The 18,102-nt window shown below is 49.0% G+C and overlaps 1 long non-coding RNA gene across 1 annotated transcript in view; it reads right to left on the bottom strand.

Moving 5' to 3' along the window:
• Nucleotides 1-245: 245 nt before the first annotated feature.
• LOC130829143 (uncharacterized) overlaps nt 246-18,102 on the bottom strand; it is a 36,851-nt gene continuing 18,994 nt past the window's right edge. Inside the window, exons 2-3 of the long non-coding RNA XR_009047462.1 lie at nt 9,785-10,011; nt 246-2,230 (exon numbers count right to left, since the gene is read on the bottom strand). This is a non-coding gene — a long non-coding RNA (uncharacterized LOC130829143). The remainder of the gene's footprint in view (nt 2,231-9,784; nt 10,012-18,102) is intronic.

Raw genomic sequence — 18,102 nt, 5'->3', positions numbered from 1 at the left:
CACGCCATGGAATACTATGCAGCCATGAAAAGAATGAGGTAGGTTTATGTACATTGATACAGAAATATCTTCAATCTGCATTAGTACATGATCAAAGCAAATTATCAAAAAATGTATAATATAATTCTATGTGTAATTTTCAAAGATATAATTACATATGTTGTGATCATGTAAAACATTTCTGGAAGGGTCTATAATTTGTTGAAGGTAGTTATCTCCCAATGCTGGGAAGAAGAGTAGGGAAGGAGATTGTTTCATTTCTGGTTTTATCCCTTTGTGCTATTTGAACTCTTTTTGAAAATATCATGTTCACCTACTACTTACAATTTTCAAAATAAATATTTGAAAATTGTCGGGTCTAACCCATCCTTTTAAAGAAGAAAATCGAGATCCAAGAGGGGAAATGTTTTTTTATTAACAAATTACTCTAGAAATTAGCAGCTTATAAAAGTATTTGCTGGTGCTCATCATTTTGTCGGTCAGGAGTCTGGGAAGGGTTTAGGGGTGGGGGAAGTTTACTCTCCTTGGCCCTTGCAGCCAGATGCGGGCTGGGCTTGCAGGCATCTGAAGGCTTGACTAAGCTGCATGGATAAGAGGACTCATTCTCACGGCCAGCATTCAGTGTTGGCTGGCAGCTAGCCGTTCAGCTGCACGGTGGCTGGAACACCTCTCCAGCATGGCAGCCTCAGGGTAATTGAGTTTCCTACATTAACGGCTGGCTTCTCCCAAAGAGAATATTCCGAGAAAATGCGTCAGAAGGTGTGTGACCTTTTATGACCCAGCCTTAAATGTCACATAGCATCCGTGCCACCATTCTGTATTGGTCTGAGCAGTCACAAACCCTCCTATTCAAGAAGGGAGAGCATAAAGCCCCCCAGCCCCCAACCACCACCACCACCACCTTCTTTGGAGTGTGTGCTAAGGAACTTTGTGGCCATGTTTTTAAATCACTACAGAAAGTAACTAGCACAACACAATAGTTAGATAGTGGCCGAGCTCAATGGAGACTAAGGAAGGAGTTCTTTGGCTCCAACACTCTTCACTGAGCTCATTCTGAATGTGACTTCCCAACCTCCCATACCTGCTACCCAACCGACTCCCGTGCACCAAGGACTCCCATCCCCCACAGCTGAGCTCACTTTGCCCGCTTTGTACAAATGTCTAATTGTTCTCCAGAGGTGTCCTCTGGGGCAGACACACAGGAGCAGCCAGCCTTGCAAGAGTCTCCTAATGTCATCTATTTATCCAGTCCAACTGAGTGAAGCTGGGGGCCACCTGGGCCTCCTCTGCAGGCTCACGGTGATAGCTTAATTACTGAACCAACTCCTGCCTCGCCCTCCCCTACTCACTCTTTCACCCGTCTCTGCCCCATCTCTGCTCACTCCTCTTCTCCTTCTTCTTCAAGAGCGTTGGCAGAAATTGTCGGGGAGTTGATCAGATTTATTCAATTTAGACTTAACAGACCTGGGACTCCTATTTCTCCTTCAGGTTCATAAGGTTTTCGGTTCCATTTACAGGTTTATTCATTTATCAGATATTCGTTTCAATTCACTTTAAACACCAGGCTCGGGAAGATGAGTTCAGGGGAGATGCTCATCATTTACTGTGCCGGCTCCTTTGAGAGCTGCTGGGCTGGCCCCATTTTCAAGAGGGCTGTGGCATCAGGTGGGGAGTGCTTTAAAGGGACAGGACTCCAAGCGTGCGTATTCTGGGGAAAGGCGGGGCTCTGGGGCACGCCTCTTTCCTAGATGGCTTGAAGCACTGTGGAGTGGGTGCCCTTGGGATCCCCTAGGTTGCGTGGCACTTCCCCTTTCTGACTTAGAGAACGCTGCCTTTCCAGACTGGGAGCTTCCTCCTACTCTCATTTTCTTGGAGCTAAAGGTGAAGGTCCCAATAGAGTCTTCTCACATTATCCCAGAAATAAAGAAGCCCATCCTTCAACTGCTGCCCGCCTGCCCTCCATCACTACACCCCTCCATGTACCTCTGGGAAAGGATGCTGCCTTATACCCTTCAAGGGAGCAAACACGCCTCCAAGGGGTAGGGTGGGGCAGGAGGGAAAGAGTAGGCCTGAGGGATCTGCTTTATGCTTCACCCACCACCCTACTGTCTTCTACCCCAGGGCCCAGAAGCGCCCTTGCTACCAGGAAACCCCTTCACACATCTAATCCACACTCTCCTGCAGGGATTTAAGCCATTTCATCCTCCATTTGCCATCTGTCCATCATCCTCTGAAAGGAAGAAAGGAAAAAAAAAAAACCTTTTAGTTATTTAAAAAGTGGTATTGGGGCTTCCTTGGTGGCTCACTCGTTAAGAATCTGCCTGCCAACACAGGGGACATGGGAAGATCCCAAGTGCCATGGAGCATCTCAGCCCGAAAGCCACAGCTACTGAGTCCATGTGCCACAACTACTGAAGCCCGTGCACCTAAAGCCCGTGCTCTGCAATAAGAAAAGCCACCGCAATGAGAAGCCTGTGCACTGCAATGAAGAGTAGCCCCCGCTGGCCGCAACTAGAGAAAGACTGTGCACAGCAGTGAAGACACAATGTAGCCAATAAATAAATAAATAGCATTGTTAAGCCTCTTTGAGTTTCATTCCTCCAATTAATTCTCCAGATCCCCAGTATCTCTCAGATGGACTCACGTGTTCCTTTTCCCTGTCCCATCTCCCACTACAAAGAGCCAGACATGGGCTCTACAGCTGCCCTCCCTTGGGATGTAGCCTGGGCCCAATCAGCCACCTGCTTCCACCTGGGCCTGATTCTGGGTGGATAAGGAAAGACAGTGGCGCCCCAGGACCCTGGGCCCTAGAGATGGAGGGCACAGGGAAGAAGGGTCATACAGTGGCAATAGCCATACAATATGGCTGGCTAAGGCCGTGACAGGCCAATCAACAGTAGTGTAATGTGCGGGCCAGACATCCCCTGCTTGAAACCAATTGTTGTGACCCCATCTTACTCTCCAGGACCACCCTAGTGGCTGGTCATTCCTCAGCCTAGTCAGGCTGGCTTCCAAAGATTTAGTGAGCCCCTGACATCCTGCCCCCCAAATCCCCTTTTGGTTTACTCCACCCAGAGCCAGTTCTTCCTGTTTGCAGCTAAGAACTTGCCCCCTGCTCCAGAAAGACAGAAGGCCAGGCCGTTCTGTCCCTACGGCCCAAGCAAGCAAGTGACAAGTGTGGCTCCAGAGCTGCCCTGCCCGCCCCTGAGAAGCTCTCTTGAGAGAGAGGCTCCCCTATGGGCACAGGTCAGCAGGCCTTGGCACTGGAGGCCAGCGCCCCGCTGAGTGGTCTGGGCAGTGCCGTTAGCATTTCTGTGGCCATTGCAGCTGCTCGCATGTTGACACTCTGACCTCACTGGAGAGGGGCCTGGGGTTTGAAAAGCCTCCGGGATTTTGACAAGATAAGTGCAGTGAGAAAACAGCTCCATGGCTTCCCCCTTCAACCTTGAACCTGCTTCACATGCCCCTCAAACACACACGCGCGCGCGCGCGCACACACACACACACGTCTCTCCTTAGAACAGTGACAGGCAAGAAGACCCCAAGCTCAAGTATGGCCAACCTTCTGCTACCACCTTGTGTGGCCTCTGGCAGGCCCTTTAACCTCTCCCAGCTTCAGGCTTCCTGGCTGGAAGGCAGAGGGGGGTCCTCCTTTGTCTTCTCAGTCTGTGAAGAAAGGCTGAGCTGGAGGAAGACATTCCTGAGTGCTGCGTAAGGTAGATACTACACACGGCCGCAGCCTCACCCACCCAGGGCTCTGCTGGGGAAAAGGAAAGGCCTTGGAGGGGCTGCGTGTGAAAGCACAAAACCACTCCGTCTTGCTGACCTATGGAAACAGAGAAGACATCTTTTTTCTTCTTGTCCCTGAACCAATATATATGTGGGCCAGAAAGAACCGCAATGTGACCATTTCTCCAAGACTGCTTATTCCAGAGAGGACAAGAAAGAAAAGGGAGATCTGATACAGGAAGAACTTTCTGGAAAGTAACATTTCAGAACATGGAATGGGAAGGCACATCCAACTGGAATCAGGAGGTGCTTTCTGGATCTGCCTCTAACTAATTTCATGACCGGAAGCAAGTGAGTGAACCTTGCTGGCCCTCAGTTTACACATCTGCAAAATCAACGTAATACATTTGCCATCTGACTCACAGAGGGGGATGCACTTTGAAGGCTGCCCTCTGTTGTCTCTGGAAAATTCTTCTCACTCCTCACAGTGCTCATCAGAGCAACTTGCACCTTGTGGATACTCAATACTTGAGTATGTATTTATCTAGATCCTGCCTTGTTCTAAATCAATTTGAATGCCTCGTGTTTCAATACATGCGTACAATGAATGCATCAATTAATGGGCTAATGCATGTGACAGTGCTGTGAAAAGTATAAGATGAAAGAGACTTTTGTCATCAGAATAGTGACGGAGAAAGGCTAAGTGGTACTTTCCAGAAGCAGAGGCCCTCCTAGAAACTCTTGCCTGAGGAGGGGTGAATTCTCTCTTAAGGCCACAGGTGCTGGGCCACCTGACCTGTGAAGGTGACACCTATGTAGCGTTAGTTTAGAAAGGGGGTTTCGATATCCAGGTTTTTAAAAGGCAGCCCTGAGGCTCCTGGCTAAAAGTCACAGGTTTTTGTAGGGCGTTCAGCCTTCAGATGCAAACTATGTACCACACTCACGGAGGAGAGGGATTTTTCTAGGTACCTTCCTGCATCCACCCCAGGGGGTCCCACCACTCCCAAATGTTCTCTGGGGTCACTGCTTGTCACCTAGACCTCTCAGTTCCCTGTGTAACATGAGCCCACCCTAGTCTTCCACTGAAATCCCAAAGCCATGGCCGGAGGGTCTGCTCTGAGGGACGTGAGTCCAGACTCCAGGGACATGGGGCTGGGGGCTGGGGGCACCCGCGGCGGGGGAGGGGTGGGGAGCTGTAGGCAAGGCCCACGGTGAGGGGCAGCTCCTCGGAGCCAGTGCAGTGTGTAGTCAGGTCAGGCGGACACTGAGCCGCAGCAGGGCACCGCAAATGACTTTATAGTTATTGTTCCTCAAATTGGACACCCCCTCTGAGCTCACACAATATGAGATGAAACAGCCTGCGGGAGGTTGCCGAGAAATGGAACTGTGGTGGAGGGGTTTTATTTCCCCCTCTAAGGGAAATGCTCCAGACGTCACAACTTCCTTCTCCTCCCCCACCTCTACTGCTGTCAGCTTGGCTCCAGACATTTTTTATCTGGACGGGTTCACGGTGTCTCCAGGATTGAAATGGACTACTTCCCCAGATACCTGCCCCCATAACTGGTGGGGTGAATCCAGCACTTTGGGAAGGAAGGAGGGGTTAATTACAGGGAAAGGGAAGGTTGTTGCTGCATGGTTGTTTGTATCTACATGAGTATATATCTTCACACACGCAAACCAGCATTCCTGTGTGTGTGTGTGTTTATGCTGTATGTATGTGAATTTGCACATGTGCATTATATGTGCATGCATCTGTGTGTGCATATAAATTGTGGGATGCGGTGCGTGTGTGAAAGAGACAGAGAGAGACAAAGAGACAGAGAGGAGAGGCAGCATCCCTCCCGGTACAGCCTGGGTTCTGTCCACAGCTCTGAGCCCTGCTATTGCAGTTCAGCCTGAGTCCAATCATTACCACCAGCTGGAGACATCATTTGCTGTCATTTGGCTTTGCAGAGCTGCTGTACCAGTGAGGAAACCCGGAAGGGACAGTTCTTTTTGGAAAAGAACAAAGGTAAGAGAGAAACAGAAACCGCAGGAAGCAGAGGGAAGGAAAGGCAGGCTTCTTGAGAGGAGGCAGAAATGGAATGTGCGGGGGTGATGTAGCAGGTAAACTGAGGCAGACCTAAGTGGGTTCGGCCAAATTTAGGACAAAGTAGGCTTTCATCTCCCTTCGATAAAAGAGCCTTTCTATCATCTTTTGAGCCATTTGAAATCCCTTTCACCTTCCCATTTCCCACTTCACAAAACAGTGAACTTTTTGGAAAAGTTCTCCAGAATTTAGGAGCAAGGTTGCTGGGGGCATTCCCTCAGAAAAGAGTTCTGGATTTGATTCCAGTTTGTTGCACCTTTAGCTTTGCTTTGGACCTGCCTCTGTGCATGGGACTTGGAGGAGGGGCGGGGGAAGAGTATGAGGGATTGCACCCTCTGCAGGCAGACCTCCGTCTAAGAAGGTATGCGAGTCTCCCCTGGTGAGCTCTGGGTTCCAGGCCACTGGGTTCCCTCCCTACCCTACCACCCCCTGAATCCGGTTAGGACAAGGAAGAGATTGGCTGACCCAATAGCTGGATGGCGGATGGACAGGCAGGAATTGGTGTCCGTCAAAGACCACCCCCTGGGTGCTTTATGATGGGAGTCGGGGCTGGAAATCGTGTCTTCATTGTTCTGACTCCAGAAATCTCTCCCGCCTTTGTAAACTCCCAGCAATGGAGCCGTCCTAACTGCCTCATTAACTAAGCCTTGGCCACCAGGAATTCTTAAGTCTTACTCAGTTAGCTAGCATTAGTAAAGACTCTAAGAAAGAACAGCTCTTTACCTTGGTAATACCTAATATCCACAGAGCACTGGTATGAAACAGGGGGTTAGACGTGGTCTTTTATAACATTTACCACATGCTTAAGTCTATTCTCAATTTCCTGTTTGTTTTCATTGAAAATAACATGGAATACAGCTCTGCATTAAGAGGAGGACAACTCATTGAAAATACAGCAGCAGGGATTAAAGCCGCGTTGACTAGGAAGAGCTGTTGTGCTTAAACTGTGGCTTGCACATAATTGGTGCCCTATAAATGCTGCATAGATGAATGAATAAATGTAACCCGGAAGAGGTAATCAAGAAAACACACACACACACCCACCCCCACACCCACCCACCCACACACACACCTCATTTCAATGCCCTGGTGCTCTCTCAGTCCACCTGCATCAGAACAACCCAGGTTCTTGGTAAATATGTGATGGGTTCCCTGCCCAGAAACCAGACTACCAAAACCAGAATCTAGGTGATGAGGTAAGACTCACAAACTTGTATGTTCTAACTAGCATCTCAGAAGATTCTGATGAGCCACCAGGTCTGGGAATCACTGGGTTGGATGTCTTGGGCACCGTGTGAGACCAGCATAAGGGCACAGAGACCACCAGGTGACGCTGATATTGTAGTAAAAGCACTGGTCCAGGAGGCAGATGATCTCGGTTCATACCTGGCAACTGACTGTGTTCTTGGGCGAGGACACATAGACAATTGTTCTTTCTGGGCTTGGGTATGGTCTTCTGCAGAGGGTGAGAATAGGACGACAAGGTCCCTTCCAGCACAAAACTCCACATTTCATAACAAATTAGTGGGAGAGAACTAAGGTGAGTTCAGGAGCACATGGGCAATGACCTTGAGATGGTGAAGACCTTCCTCCTGGCTCTCAGCCTCCCCTGCCTACATAGAGAAGGGGGTCTAGAGGCAGCAGGTACCTGGATGCAGGTCCATTCAGCTGGGTCACTTACACAGCCTCCTGGAAGAAAGCAGGAGGACCAAGACCCAGACCCCAGTCCCCCGCTCCCTGGCCCTCTGACAGTCACCTAGGTCTCCCGAAACTGGCACCAAGGGGAAGCACTAAATCACGTGCGGATTACAGTCGTTCTGTTTGCCTTTTTCCGCAGTAGATCCGATGATTTAAATTAGGTCTCGATTCTTGTTTAAATTATAGTTTACTGTTCTGCACCCCGCTCAGAAGTGAATTACCTTAAGCAGCGGTATTAATAACATGGTTATAATTAAGCCTCATTACTGCAGGCAGTTTGCTGAAACAAATTGCTTCTTCATTATTATTATAGCACCTTTGGTAAAAAGACATTTCCCCAGAATGCGACCTTGATGCTTTATATAGTAAAAGCCGAGATATGATAGAGATGTAAGGATGAATTAGCATCTCTTGCCTTCTCTATCCGGCTCATTAGAAGGAAAGGAACGCAAGTCAAATCCAAACAGCCTTGATGGCAATTTTAATCTGTATGAAATGGATAATGAATAGTTTTGAACTTTCTGCGACATTTTTGTAATGGTGTTTTATTTATATGATGCTACTATTAAAATGAATAAATAAAGAAAGAAATACAAGCCGAAGAGTTGAGACAAGAAAAGCCAGGAAGGTGTCACCAGATAGCCAATGGCATTGAACTTGAGCTTGTTATCATCAATTGGTTTGAGAGTTTCTGGCCCAGAGCCTGTCACGCTGGGGGAGAGAAAAGGGAAGGGTGGTCTGTCTATTTATTCTAATTCTGCTGCCTTACGCTAGCCTCAAGGCCTGGGAAAGAAAGAAGGCTGGAAGGAATGACCTAGAAACTCTGCAAACCAAGTTTGAAAGGCATGCAAACTCCAGAGAATGTGTGGCGCCTTAGGAAATCTGCAATGCCCACTGGGCCTCTGCGAGCCTTGGCCCTGCACGGCCCCTTCTGGGCTCCCCCACTCCCCACCCAAGTGGTGCTGAGAAGCAAAGCACATATTTTGAGGTCTAAGGGACTCAGCAGGGTCATTTCCTGTTTCGCTTATTAATTACTCTTTCTGGTGATAATTAAGACTCTGAAAACTAATTTTGTTTGGTGATTTACTCTTTTTTTTTGTACTTAGATGCGGTGATTAGAATGTGCTTTGTATCGCATTAGCGTCTTCTAAGAAAGAGGCAAACAGAGCCTCACACATGCACGTGTAGGCATCCACACACGTGACGAGCAGCCCCCTCCCAAGGGGACAGACACTGCCACCGTGGCAGGCCAGCCCCGCACCCAGCCCGTCCCACCTCCCATGGACAAAGGGGCTGAGCTGAGCCCCTTGCTGTCTGCCTCCTTTCTCTGCTGCCCAAGAGCCAGACAGGGTCTAATCCATCTCTTCTGACTTTATCTCCAGCCCGAGACACTCCAGCCCCTGTAGTCAGTGGTGCCACAAAGACACTCTTTATTGGCATGCCATGTTTCTGTCACACAGGCTGCCCCCAACAGAACGTGTGGCATAATCAGTAGAATAAATCCTCCCTCTCTCCCTCTCTCTATCACACACACACACACACACACACACACACACACACACACACAATCACCCCCAAGGGGTGAGAGCAGCCCTCATAAACCAACTAACTGCACATCCATAGCCCTGGAACCAACCTCTAGGTGACCAAGTTCTCCTGAGGAGCAAGCAGGGCTACAGGGACACTGCCCCACCAGAGACTGTAAAATGTAGTTGGTGAGAATGTGGACTCTGGGGTCAGAGAGATCTGGGTCCAGATTCTAACTCGGCCACTTAGTAGCTGTGTGGTCCTAGGCAAGTGACTTAAGCATTCTGAGCCTCATATTCTTCTCATTGCTAAGTCACCGTAGTGCTGTATGTGTACATGGGAGAGTTAGCCAAAGTGCTGAGCTGAGTGCCTGGCTCACGAAAATGCCCATTAAGTGGAAGCTATTATTACCATCCTTCTTGTTTGCTTTTTTCTTCTTTCTCTAAGGAAGGAGCTCTTGTGCTAAGTGTGGGGCAATAACTGAGCCTTCAGGAGGTCTGGGGAAAGGTCAGAGGGCCAGTCAGGGGACACTCTTTATTACACAAAAAGTTCACAGGAATAGCTGGACCCATTTGGAATAGGCCCCGAGGTCTCCAGCTCTCTATTCCTCGGTGGCAGGGCTGCTGAGCTCAGCCTGCCATGTGAATAATGACAGTGAAAGAAAAGAGACATGCAGCTCCCCACTGCTTCTCTAGCACCCTGCCCTTCCTGAAGGAGCATCTGTGGTTCATTGTCACTCACCTCCAATGAGGGTCCATTGAGTCACCAGCCCCTGGGGACTTGCTACAAGCCTGGCACTGAGCTGGGCACAGGCATGGTATCAAATGACTTTCACATGGTTCTTGACCTCCAACAGCTTACAGCCTCATAGGTGTGGCTGTGTCTCCAGTTGAAGTTAAAATCAGGAGATTCTAAGAGTCAGCAATCCTCAGCTGACATCAGGGATGGCTTCACCTGGCGCTTGGAACCTGGACAGAAGTGGATGGGTGAAGAAGAGAAGACAATCAGATACAGGGAAGACTACATCAGCCAGAGAGGATGGCGTGACAGCGCTTGGCCCACTTGGCAATGGTGGAGTGAGGTGGGTGGGGCTCCAGATGTGCAGAGGGATGTTACAAGGGCTGAGACTTGAAAGGTAGGTTGAGCCCAATTCCTAGATAAGCTTAAAAGCCAAACCAAAGAGTCTGAACTTATTTCACAGGCTTTTGAGGCTTGTTGAAGGATCTAGGGAAGGTGACATGGTTCTGATTATGTTTTACAAAGGTTACAGTGACAGCAATGAGAGACAGAGTGGAGGCAGAGAAGTTGGTGCAGGAGCTGGGAGGGCCTGAGCAGAGGCAGGGGCAGGCCCCGCACCACAGAACAAGCCGCCGAATATAGGGACTTGTTCTCTGCTCCCCCCGGGATGTCTCTCAGCTCAGCCTGTTTCCCAGGACGATGCGATAAAGACCCCGCCATCTGCCTGCCTTGCTATTTTCAGACTTAATACTCAGGAGGCAGCCAGGCGCGTTCCATCCCACTCTCCATTTTGCTCCTTCTTATGTGGACCTGCCCCAGGCTCCTCACCGTCTCCTATCTGTGCAGAGTCAACCCCTCGGGTGAAGGCATCCCCAACACCTGGACACAGCCTGCTCGCTGCTTGGGTTCCAATGCCCTTCTCAATCCACCTTTGTGGCAGCTGGGCATTGGGACTGTCCTCAGGGGGCCCGCCTGCTCTCTCCCATCCTTCTTCCCTCCTTGCCACAGCTCTGACCCCTGGCACCCCCACTATCCGGGCATTTAGACTTTGGAGCTATGGTAGCATGCTCCTACAGCAGGGGCCTGGGTGGCATTTGAGGCAAAAAGCCATAAAGCCAAGGGCTGAACTTTCGCGGTCCTTCAGTCTCTTGTCATTTCCCTACTCTGTAAGAATTGAGTCTCGCTGAATGATGCCAGGTGTGCAATTAGATCAAAGGTTACTGCAGAGAAGAATCTTTGCCATTGTTAAGTAAGAGATAGGCCAGCCAGGGCCCCCCGGTAACCTTTTCCTTGGAAGTTTAACCCCTCATGAGCTAAATTGTATAAAACACTGGAAGACGCCCATCACGGGCTGGGAAAAGCCTCTTGCAGGGAAGTACCAAGACCACCAACCTCCCTGACTCCATGTCCCACCAGCCCCCAGAAGCACAGCCCAAACCAGGGTAGGGGGAACTAAGTGAGATGGGGGACTGGGTATTACTCTGGGGTGGTTGTCTGATTTGCAGGAAACCCTGGACCTTCCTTTCTTATTTGTGGGGCAGAGGCCAAGCTATGTCATTGTGGGGAAGAGAGAAGAGGGGGCAGTGATGAACCAGGCCATCTAGTTGGCTTCCTGTGCACAGCTTTGCTCCACAGTGGGGACAGGGAGGGGGCAGAGCAATGATAGCAGGTAGAGAATGATAGCAACTGAAAACCCTGGCTTTCCCAGAGTAGCCCTAATTGCATGCAATGGTGGTATTAAGTATGTAGTGAAATGTCATTTAATATGCATCACGTTGCATGTATAGATTAGAAGAGAGAGACCCTGTGATATAAAGACTTATACCACTCCACACACTCTTTTTGGTATTTGTTTATGACTGTCTTATCCCCCAGACTGTGAGCTAGTGAAGATCAGAAACTGTCATATTCATCTTTGATCCCCAGCATTCAGCATGGTGCTGATATATACATGGGAGACACCCAATTAATATTTATCAAATCTATAAACAAATAAATGGAAGGGTAAGGGAGAAGGAAAACAGGCTAACATTTTTGTGCATCTATTCTGTAGCAGGTAGTAGCAGAGACATTTATTCAGGCATGAATCTTATACCAACCCCGTTAACTAGATAGCATCATCTTGGTACTCTTAGGAGGAAAATAAAGCTCCAAGACGTTTAAGACGTTTGCCCAAATCATACAGGTGTTTGAACCAGTAGCCAGTCGGCTTCAAAGCCCATTTTTGCAATGTTTGTCCAAGACAGAAATTGCAATGAATGTTTTTCTGAGTATCAATTCCCTCTTCTTTCTAAAAATACTTCATATTTTCTTTCAAGAGACACTCTTCTGTACTCTCATTCCATGTGCTTTGGGAGGAATTGACTCCACACCCAACTTCAGGGGTCTTGTGACTCAGGTAGATCTTTAGAACATGGCAGATCCAGGCCAGGTGCCTTGCTCGGGATATTCATTTCATCCAACCAGAGCTGACAAAACACAATCAACCTTTAGCAAAAGAATTATGGAGAGAGGGGCTATTTGTTGATACTCAGTATTGTCTCTGCCCTTCTCAGCATTTTGCTGGTACATAGAACAGAAAGCCAGGAGATTCTCTTTCCCAGACTCCCTCCCCAGCCTGGTCTCTGTAAGCGTTCACCAGCGAGAGTCACATGTACAGGATGTGGAAAGTGAAAGAGAAGAAGCAGCTACACTTTTCTCTAGCCCCATGGAGTTTTGCAGGCTTGCAGGCATCCCTTTATGAACCACTCATCTGGGGGCTTCCCTGGTGGCGCAGTGGTTAAGAATCCCTGGGCCGGGAAGATCCCACATGCCAAGGAGCAACTAAGCCTGTGCGCCACAACAACTGATCCTGCGCTCTAGAGCCTGTGAGCCACAACCACTGAGCCCATGTGCCACAACTACTGAAGCCCTTGTGCCTAGAGCTCATGCTCCACAACAAGAGAAGCCACCACAGTGAGAAGCTCACACACCACAATGAAGAGTAGTCCCCGCTCGCCACAACTAGAGAAAGCCCGTGCGTAGCAATGAAGACCCAATGCAGCCAAAAATAAAATAAGTAAAAAAAAATCACTCATTTGGGTGCTAACAGCCCTGAGACCAGGAGTGGCAGCTTCCCTGATATTCCTGCATTCCAAGTCTCCTGGAGGGTAGCAGCTGCCTTCCTGACCTTTGCTCCCCAGTCCTTCCAATGCTTGCGTAAGTTTCACTTTCTGTATTGAATGCATTGCTCTTCCATATACCTAAAGTGGCTTCTGGTTTTCTGACCAAACCTTCACTGATACATGTCGGGGTGCTCTCCTGCTACCACGGGGAGCAGGGATAATTTTATCCTGGTCCCGCTGGGAGGCATCCTGGGGTGAGAATGGAGTGCAGATCTGAGAGATGGAGATGAAATGAGACTTTGATGACATCATTTGAGCCCCTGAATCCAGCTTTGCCTGAAGCCGGGGCTAGCCCACAGCTTCTCAGTGCCCAGTCTAACAAGATTCCCTTTGCAATTATTTAAACCCATTTCCTCTTGCATTTGGCCAGATAAAGATTCTGACCGAATCACCCTTCAGCCTTCTGGCAGGTCCTTCAGCCTTCCTCAGTAGACACCTACTCCAGATTGAAGCTGCCTCTTGAGCTTCTTCCTAGACCTGTGATCACTGAAAGCGTCTCCAAATTCCAACAACCCAAGTGCAACAGTTCTTTACCTAGAACCCTGCAGTCCTCAAAACCCACCTCCTCAGCCCCCTCTTTTCCTGGTTGAGATTTCATCCTTCTAAGTCAGTTTAAAACAAGAAGAGTTTATGCCTGTGTGTCAGGATTTCAGAAGCAGCCAGATGTTTCTTTCCCTCCCTGCTATTCTTTCACCCTCTCCTTTCCCCAGCTCACTACCTCCTACTGCCCACTTCCGCCCATCCCCATAGGTGGGATCTTAAGATCTGACAATTAGCTACTCATGGTCTGTGCATGGAACCTCTGGCCATCATTAAAATGTACATCCTTTGGGAGAGGTAACACAAGCTCTAATAATGGAGAGAACAGGAATTCCAGACTTCCATGCCAAAGATTTGACTCTCACCTCTGTTTAGCTGCTTTGGGCTAATGTCTCAGAGCTCTGGTTTCTTCACAGGCACAATGGTGGCCATAGGCTTCCTTCACAGGGTCTTTGTGAGGGTTGAGCTAGGCAGCGCCTTTGCTCACTTTGAGGTGACAGACAGAGTCACTGTGACAGGGACTGAGGGCTTACTGTGTGCTAGACCATCAAACCCTTCCATGTATTACATCATTTCATTCTGGCCAGTCCCTATCCTAGGGTGCTAAAGCTGTCTGGATATAACAGACAAGGAGACTGCAGCTCTGAGAGGCTATGCTGCTTTAACAAAATAGATGGGGAGACAGTATTTGAACCCTGGCAGGATGATACAAAACCCACACTCCTAATCTTTACTTCATATGGTGCCCTGGTCAAATAGTTTACTGAAATATTTTTTGGTTTTTAGAAGGCAAAAACAAATGGCCTTTGGGAACCAGAAAAGGGGGCTTGGCTGAGAGAGAGGGTGCTAGGAATTGGGGGCCCAGAAGATAAGTCGCTTCAGGGCTACCTCCCACCCTCCTCTCAACCAGCCCAATGGACTCATATATTCCTTTTCTTTTTTTTTACTTCAATAATTGAAAGTTTATTCAACAACTATTGCCCTAGATTTTTGTGGGAGACATACCTATGGCCGCATAAAAGAAAAGTTTACTAATAGTGTTTTTAGAAGAAGGAAATATGCCTACCATATATGTTCAATGGCTGCTAATGTATGTTTTAGTATGTGTGTGTGAACAATCTCACACACGATTTCACAAAGTACATATAATGTACATGGACTATGCTCTCCAGTTGTAACCTGATTCTGAGGAGCAACCCCCACAGCAGAAGGGGTCTTGTGGGAGGAAGGAAGCCCTGAGGTGCTGTCGGCATTGGGCCTGGGTGGGCCGGCCTCCGTGTGCTGCTCCTGGGCCAGCTTTCCCAGGGCAGGGCAGGGCAGGGGCCAGCGCAAGAGGCTGAAGGGAAGCTGCTCCTTCGGTTCCTTTCTGGGCCAGGAATGGTTTCCGGCCTCTCCATTTACATTCGTAACTGACAGCTCCTTGGCAGCTCATTAGGAAAGCAGGGCTTTGTGACCAACAAAAAAGAGTGATTCCCTGGGGGTGGGATTTGGGAACCTGTTTAAGAATCTCAGAAAGACAGCGGACAGATTCCCAGGGACAAGGAACACAGGAGTTTAGCAATCATCACTGGCAATGAAGCTCAGCGCTTCAGCGCTCGGCAGTGAGCCTAGAACCTGTGTCTGCACCTGCCATCCAGGCAGGAAAAGCAGGGACAAGGGACTGAGGGGCACAGGCCGGGGCCGACACTCAGGGTTCACCTAGTGACCGCCTCCCTGCCTCATCCGGGCCCCGGCTGGGCTCCCAGGTCCTCATGGCATCAGCACACAGGGGCTGGCCCCTTAAAGTATCTGAACCCCCATGCTGAGGAGGCATTAGTGGCAAGAGAAAGCCATGAATCCTATTACCGTTTATCAAGCACCAACTGTTTGTTAACCTTATCCCATGCATTAGGTTGTTTCAATCCTCACGATAGAATTCTAACAGGATAATCACCTGCATTTATTTTACAAAAAAGGAATCCATAGAACAAAAAAAGGCTTATTAATACATTAAAAGTCACACAGGTCAGATCTTATGAGTCCAGGAACCATCTCCCCACAGCAGCACAATGGACAACCCAAGGATGATGTACCTAGTGTGACGGGAGATGCTTGGACAGCAGATTCTACAGGAATCCAAGGGAGACAGAGGCTCTCCTAAACTAGGGAAGACCGGGTAGGCTGCCAGGAGGGGTGGCCCTTGAGATAGGTCTCAAAGGCTGAAGCTGGATTTGAAAAGACAGAAGGAGGGAGAAGGGCCATGGGGTGAGGGTGGTAGGCAAAGGGTGGGCCACGCAGTGGTTCCGTGCAAGAGGCCTCTGCTTATTCTGGGAGCAGATAAAGACTGGCACACCTGTAGCACAGCATGTAGGTGGGTAAAAGCAGAAGGCGACGCTCCAAAGGTGTGCTGGGCCCAGAGCCTGGACAGCAGCAAATGCCAGATTACGGAAGGAGGACCACAGCCTTTGGGAGTCGGGAGCCATTAAAGATGCTTGAGAAAGATTTTGGTGCTTCTGAAAGACAACTCCCGGCAGGGAGGGGGATCTCAAACCCTGGGCCCAGGCAGCCTGACTAGGCCTGGGGCCGGGCCTGGAGCCTCCCCTAGGCTGTTTCAACCACTTCACTCTCCTCCCAGACTCCTGCGGCTTAAGACTCCTTGCCTAGTGGTGCCCCCTCTACCTGCCACCCTGAGACAGGAGGGAAGGGGACAAGGCACAGTCACTGAAAGGACGACACAGCCATTGAGGATACAGAAAAACTGCTTAAAACCAGCTAAGCCCAAGATGGCAGAAGATTAGACTTCCCGTAGACTTTGACCCTCGTTATATACTCATTGTAATATATTAGCGTATGCTAACTGACACACCCACAGGCCCCAGGACAGTTCCCAGGCTGATCATAAAAGGCCAAAAAGCAGGAGGCGGCCCAATTCCTGGAAATCCTCGCCTTTCCCCCAAATAGTTGGAATAATCCTCCCACTTATTAGCCTATGAAATTACCCAGCCCCCCAAAAACTAACCACCCCATATTTCAGGGTCACTCTCACCTTCTGAGATGGACCACATCTGCCTATGCAATGTGTATCTTTTCAAATAAACCTGTTTTCACTTTACCATGGCTCACTCTTGAATTCATTCCGGCGTGAGGCCGAGGACCCTCACTTGGTGGCCCATCCCAGGGACTCACCCGAGACCTGGGACATGACCATCCTCTCGTGCCCTATTCTCCTGCAACACTAGCCCTCCTTTCAGACATGTAGCTTCCAGCATGGCCCCCAGACGTACCCACCCCATGCCAAGGTCTGGCTTTACATACCATGTGCCCTCCCAGCTGTTCTTCTCTGCCCACCCTTGACAGAACAGGTTGCTACCTCCTCTCCCTGTAAACATCACCCTCTTCCTCCAAGTTCCAGGTTCTCTCCTTTCAACCCTGGGCACAGCCAGCCCTGAAGCTGGATCTTTCCTCCTCCACCAGAATTTGTTTGTGACTCTATTCACTTTTCCTGATGTATTTATTGGTTTAATTCATTCCATCATTTTTCCTGTATATCTTCCCTCGCTGAGTGATGATCAGCCCAGCGTGAGCAGGGGCAGAGTCCTCCCTCTTTCCTGCTAAGCCTTTCCCAACACCCCTTTCCACAGGCATCATTCTTTCCTCAGAACCATCATCTGTCTTTCACACACGGAAGCTAGCTTGCACAGTATTTGTTTCCTGTTCATTTCTTCACTCACGTATCCAGTGGACCTGCATCTCACCATCTTGAGCAAATCACTGGACTCTTCCAGACTGCAGTTGTGTCCTGTGTAGAATCAGGGTGATAAGGACAAATCTTGCAGGGAACTGTACAGACATTAAGTAAGATAATGTTTGGAAACACACCTAGCACAGTCCCAGATGTCTGGAGACAACAGATAAGTGTCCAGTGATTCTGAATCAGTGAATTCACCTAATCAGCATTCTTTGAGAATCCACAAGGCAGACAGACTCATAAACTCTCATCATGTAACCAAGCAGGATCCTATAGGGCCTTCCCAGGACAGACCCCTCCCCTATGTCCTCTGCCTTAGCTCCTCTCTGAAGTACCTAGATAACAGTATCTGATGCACACTTCCTGAGTTGTTTTACAGATGCTAAAACCACCACCAAATGGAAGAAATTAACTACTTGATGACCATAAGCACATAGCACCCAGACCTGCTGGCACCTAAGGATTGATAATGTTAACCCCTGTGACACCATCCTGTTACCTCATCATCAACCCATCAGAGACTTGTGCACGAGCTGATCATATATCCTGGGACACCCCTCCCTCACCTGGCCTTTTAAAATGCTTTTCTGAAACACACTGGGGAGTTCAGGCTGCTTTTTGAGCACTAGTTGTCCTGAATTCCTTCCTTCGTGCCCTGCAATAAACGCTGCACTTTCCTTCACCACAATCCAATGTCAGCAGATTGGTTTTATTGCATGTGGACCAGCAGACCAGAATTTGGTTCGACGATGGTCACATCCACTCTTCCTTTTGTCCCCTTTTTCCCTTTCTCACCTGCTGGACCTGGCACATTGTAGAGTACAGGGTAAGATTTAATAGAAGTGAATTTTCATTCTCAAGACAGCTCCCACGGTACTAGGCTTATGTTG

Source organism: Hippopotamus amphibius, chromosome 9 (assembly GCF_030028045.1).
Source record: "Hippopotamus amphibius kiboko isolate mHipAmp2 chromosome 9, mHipAmp2.hap2, whole genome shotgun sequence".
NCBI classification, from domain to species: domain Eukaryota; kingdom Metazoa; phylum Chordata; class Mammalia; order Artiodactyla; family Hippopotamidae; genus Hippopotamus; species Hippopotamus amphibius.
This window is presented reverse-complemented; position numbering and strand designations above follow the sequence as displayed.